Consider the following 6,000-nt stretch of genomic DNA (forward strand, 5'->3'; position numbering starts at 1 on the left):
ATGGGATTCAACATCAACTGTATTTCAGATCCATTCATCTACTGGTACCAATCTTGCCTTTAAAGGCCTAATCACCCTTTTGTATTCTGAATTAGCATTCTCAAAAAGCCTAAGATTCAATTAATCCAACTTCTGGATCTGATATAATTCTATTTACAGCTGAAGTCAATCCTTGTTTAAAAAAAAAATCAATGAAGGCTTCTTTTGGGCCTTGTTTTATTTTAGTAAATGACTCAGTCCACTTTCCTGATTCTTCAACCCTGTCTCAAGCATTCAAAGCTGAATTGTGCCAAAGTATGGTCATCAAATCTGAACAGTCTTTTCCAATCAGCATATTTACCCTGACTGAGAACTGGTCTTAGGAAATCTCAGTACCTCTAGCCCTATCTTGCTATTCTATGGCCTTAGCTTCCTCTCTCCACCATGTTTTCCATTATAACTGAGGACCAGCTTCCAGTAATTGCTGTAGCTAAATCTTTTCAGTCTTTTAGAATAATTTTGTTCCTAGTTGCCCATGAATTTAACATCTGCTGCACACAGATGAATGCATACCATATAAAACGACTGCTTCCTTAAATCTTTCCAAATCTAACATTTCTACATTATCCCAGGTAACTTCTCAGTAGCCTTAGGGGTACCTATCCTCTGGTGACAATTCTTGTATGGTAACTGGATAGTTTTCTGATAATCTTGGGCCATTCCCCTTTAGTTTCCTAATGCAATAGTGTGGTAGGTTCTGCTCTAAATTCTGCTGTTTATGTCTGAGTATTTTTCTTATTTTTGTTTGTATCTTATCAGTAGTAAGTCTTTCTCTTTTTTTCTGATTTCATGCTGTTTATTCTTTTTTTCTTTTCAGATTTTTTTAAAGATTTTTTGTTTATTATGTATACAGTCTTCTGCCTGCTTGCCAGCATAGGGCACCAGCTTCATTCAAGGTGGTTGTGAGCCACCATGTGGTTGCTGGGAATTGAACTTAGGACCTCTGGAAGAACAGTTAGTGCTCTTAACCGCTGAGCCATTTCTCCAGCCCCGTTTTCAGATTTTTTATTTAAATTAGAAACAAGCTTGTTTTACATGTCAACCCCAGTTCTATCTCCCTCCCCTCCTCCCCTGCCCCACACCAATCCCCTATCCCATCTCCTAGTAGTCTTTTTCTTTTCTTTTCTTTTCTTTTTTCTTTTTTTGGTTTACCGAGACAGGGTTTCTCTGTGGCTTTGGAGGCTGTCCTGGAACTAGCTCTTGTAGACCTGGCTGGTCTCGAACTTACAGAGATCCACCTGCTCTGCCTCCCGAGTACTGAGATTAAAGGTGTGCGCCACCACCGCCCGGCAGTAGTAAGTCTTTCTAAAACTTGTATCTTATTAATACTAAGTCTTTCTAGGGCTTGTAACTTATCATTAGTCCTTCTAAAGCTTGTATCTTATCAATAGTTCATCTTTCTAAGGCTTGTGTCTTATCAGTCAAATTATCATATTTGGCACAGTTATCAAACCAGATTTTAAGGATAAAATATGAATTACCAAACTGATATTAATTATGATCAACATTATGTCAATCCCAGCTAAGTTGTTTAACCCTTCATTTACTTTTTCATTTGCAAGCCATCCATAGTAGTACTAAACAGGATCCTAACTCCCTGCATTATATTTTCAATTATTAACATAGGAAACATACTCCCCTTAAAAAAAATGAATTCCCTACTTAAAAATTCTCAAGTGTCTTGCTGTATCTGATGATGCTGACAGAGAAGGCAGAGATGGGGGGGGTAATTAGCTGCAGTGATGCTGTTTGACTATGCCTGCAGGGAGTGTCAGTGCAGCGCAGGCCACTCGATACACAAGTGCTATGCAGGGAGGGGGGGTGGGCTGTCTGAAGAGCTAATGTAAGGAAACTAGAAGAAATCCATGTGTCTGGGATACATTGTGGGATAGGACTGCCCCACCTGCCATTAGCTGTGGAGGCAGGATACAGTGTGGGAGAAAAACAAGCTGACAGCCAGAAGCGGGGGTGGGGTGGCTGACTGGGAGTATATTCAACTATTGCTGCACCACAGGGCTGGTGGCTGAGCCAAAGATACTCATGTCCAGGTGTAAGCTCTGTCTCTGCTCCCTCTCCTCCATCTCCAAACTCCATCCCTCAGAAAGCCCACAAAGGATAGCGCCCCCCCCCCCCCCCGTGAGATGCTTGAAACCACACCTACAGGATATTTAAAATCTGGCCTATAGACCTACCTTGTGGTGTCTCCTTCCCCTGAGATCACCTAGGTGTTGCTTTGCTCAGATTATACCTGGTTTTATTAATTCAGCTGGATTTGGTTAATTACATCAGTGGAGAACCCACAACTAAGGATTTTCAAAATACCAACCCACTTGTGCAGCAGCGGGGATGGTGGGGACAGGGATGATGGCTAGCTGTCGCTCATCAGCATGGCTGCCTAGAGGACACATGGCCAGGTCCCTCTGGTTGGATGCCAGATGTAATGAATACTTTAATTGTTCCAGTATGTTAAACACTTGAGAGATAAAGACCTGATAAGTCCAAGGACAACAGAGAATGGAATGACTGACCCCCCCTCTCTCCACGTTTTCCCCTAACCACCAACCTCAGAAATCACCTATCTTTTCCTGTCCTTTCTAGCAGACTGCCTCAGTCCTCCAAGAACTCTATGACTAATCCTGGTCAGCCAATCTGTCCTTTGATTTAAGGTGGCTTTATTGGCATAGTGTAGGAACAATTCTCCTGCAACACAGGTTATACACAAATACCCCATTGTTTTATACAAGGAGCTTGAGGGGCTGGGGAATATAGCTCAGTTGGTAGAGTGCTTGTCTAGTATGCAAAGCCCTAGGTCTGATCCTAGCTGTGCATAAATTGGGCTCGGAGGCTCATGACTATAAAACCTCCCAAAGGTAGGAGTATCAGAAATCCAAAAGTTCAAGGTCACCTTTGGCTACTTAATAAGTTTGAAGCCAGCTTGAGCGACTTGAGACGTAGTCGAGGAACAGGAAGGAGGACAACAACTTGATCATCTGGGGATTGTGAGCCTAGAGGTCTTAGAATCAATTGCCCTGTCTAGAACACTCTCCCCACACAGCAGCAGCTTAGCCAGGGCTGCAGCAAGGCTGCTGTCCTCATATGCCAGCTGCGGCATGGCAAAACCTGCCTGACAGCAAAGGATGACTCACAAGGAGTGTCCAAAGGAAGGTTTTGGGTGTGGCCCTTTAACCAGCACCAGGAGAAAGTGCCTGAGATTTGACTTTGAGACCCAGCCCCACCCTGCTTCTCTCCTCTGGCCTCGGTATATGGGAACATGTCACTAGGGCTCTGGGGTTGGGGCTAGAACCAAGGGATAATTTCATTTGTTTACTGTGGCTGGTTGGTTGGTTGGTTAGTTGGTTAGCTGGATTTTGAGACAGGGTCTTGTGTAGCCCAGGATGGCCTCCAACAATGGTCCTCTCCCATCTGCTTTCTCGAGTGCTGGGATTCCAAGCCTGTACTAGCATGCCTGAGAGTGACTTTTAACCCGTGTTCTTTTCCAGCTGACTGGTATTGCTATCTGCAGAGCTGTGCTGGGGAGGAGGAAGGAGGTGACAGTAGACTAGTCAATTATTTCATAGTTCAGCCCTATCATGGTTCCCGGGGTGCCTGCTTGCCAGGATGAATTTGTTCCTGTGATGCACATCAACAGCTCTTGGCTGGGGCTGAGTCCTCCCCTTGGTGCCTCATTGAACTACACACACAGACCCAGCCTCTGGGGGAAATAAATGTCCTTTTCAGACAAGTGGGCCTGTGGCCTTGCAGGCCCAGCCCTCTTCTCTGCAGGATCCTGGATAGCTTTTTGCCAGCTTGTCCAGCCATTGGTTCTCTGGAATTGCTACAGCTACTGCTGCTGCCAGCCACTTATCCTGGCCAGACCCTCTGGGAACAGGCCTGGGCAGTTACTAGTCTGTCTTTTCCTGTGATGCAGAGAAGGGCAGGAGGTGGTAGGCTTGGGAGGCTGAAGTCCAGTCCCTGAGCTGATAAGCAGCCTAGGACATTGCTCCTGAAGAATTTCCTGTTGAGACTTCCTCCTTCCGGGGGAGCGCCACAGTGTCTGGCTGCAGTCTGGCACACTGAACTTCTGTAGGCCAGACAGCTGGACTGCAGCCCTGTCTACTGAGTGGCTTCAAGCCTCTCTCTCCTTAACTGTTTTCTCACCTTTCAAGGGTAGAAATTGAAGGCACCAATTTGTGTTCACTAGAGCCTGTAAATACAATCTGATTTGATTTTTTTTGAGGGTGCATTTTTTTAAAGATTTTATTTATTATACAATGTTCTGTCTGCATGTATGCCTGCAGGCCGGAAGAGGGCACAAGATCTAATTACAGATGGTTGTGAGCCACCATGTGGTTGCTGGGAATTGAACTCAGGACCTATGGAAAAGCAGCCAGTGCTCTTAACCTCTGAGCAATCCCTCCAGCCCCCTTATTTGATTTTTTGTTTGTTTGTTTGTTTTTTTGAGACAGGGTTTCTCTGTGGCTTTGGAGGCTGTCCTGAAACTAACTCTTGTAGACCAGGCTGGTCTCAAACTCACAGAGATCCACCTGCCTCTGTCTCCCGAGTGCTGGGAATAAAGGCATAAGCCACCAACACCCGGCTTATTTGATTTTTTAAAAGGTTTATTTTTATTTATTTGTATGAAGATGTTTGCAGAGGCCAAATAAGGGTGTCAATCCCCTGGAGCTGAGTTATAGTTAGTTGGGAACAACCCAGTATGGGTACTAGGAACTACACTTAGGCCATCTGGAAGTGCTCTTAACAATTGAGCCATTTCTCCAGCTCTGGTGTTTGTGTGTGTGTGTGTGTGTGTGTGTGTGTGTGTGTGTGTGTGTGTGTCTACTTTCCTTCCTTCCTCCCTCCCTCCCTTCCTTCCTTTGTTAAGACACAGTCTCGTAATATCTTAGGCTGACTTTGAACTTGTACCCCAGAGCCTCCTATATCCACCTCCAGAGTTCTGGGATTATAAGCATGTACCACCAGGCCTGGTTTGTATTGCTGTAGGGACTGAACTTGGGGTTTTGTGTATGTTAGTAGGATAGGCAAGAATTCCACAATCTGAATTACATCCTCGGCTCATAAGATCTTATTTGGAGGGCTGGAGAGATGGCTCAGAGGTTAAGAGCACTGACTGCTCTTCCAAAGGTCCTGAGTTCAATTCCCAGCATGGTGGCTCACAACCATCTGTAATGAGATCCTGTGCCCTCTTCTGGCCTGCAGGGATACATGCAGGCAAAACACTTTATACATAATAAATAAATATTTTTTAAAAAATCTTATTTGGCCAGGCGTTGTGGCGCACACCTTTAATCCCAGCACTCGGGAGGCAGAGGCAAGTGGATCTCTGTGAGTTTGAGGCCAGCCTGGTCTCCAGAGCGAGTGCCAGGATAGGCTCCAAAGCTACACAGAGAAACCCTGTCTTAAAAAAACAAAAACAAAAAAATCTTATTTGGACAAAAGATATAATTAAATATTTAGGTGGGTTGGGGGAAGGGGGAATCAAGACTGAGTCTTACTATATGTATGGCCCTGGCTGTCCTGGAACTCACTCTGGCCTTGAACAAGACCAGACTGGCCTTGAACTCACAGAGATCCTTCTGCCCTTGTGCTGTGTTAAAAGGCATTTGCCAGTCACTGTGTCCAACAAATTAGATATTTAATTATTAGTTTGTGTTTTGGGGGAAAAGGTTTGTTTGCTTTTTAGAGATAGGGTCTCTTGCCTACCTGACCTCTTATGGCTTGGAACTTAGAGGGTGAACCAGAACTTTTTTTTTTTTTTTTTTTTTTTTTTTTGAGACAGGGTTTCTCTGTGTAGCCCTGGTTGTCCTGGAACTCTCTACACAGTCCAGGCTGGTCTCAAACTCACAGAGATCAGCCTGCTTCTGCTTCAAGTGCTGGGATTAAAGGCATGGGGACAGAGGCAGAGTGGTGGCATGCTACCACAAGGAAGGCCAGAAGCTACCA

This window comes from Cricetulus griseus, chromosome 2 (genome assembly GCF_003668045.3).
Source record: "Cricetulus griseus strain 17A/GY chromosome 2, alternate assembly CriGri-PICRH-1.0, whole genome shotgun sequence".
Lineage (NCBI taxonomy): Eukaryota > Metazoa > Chordata > Mammalia > Rodentia > Cricetidae > Cricetulus > Cricetulus griseus.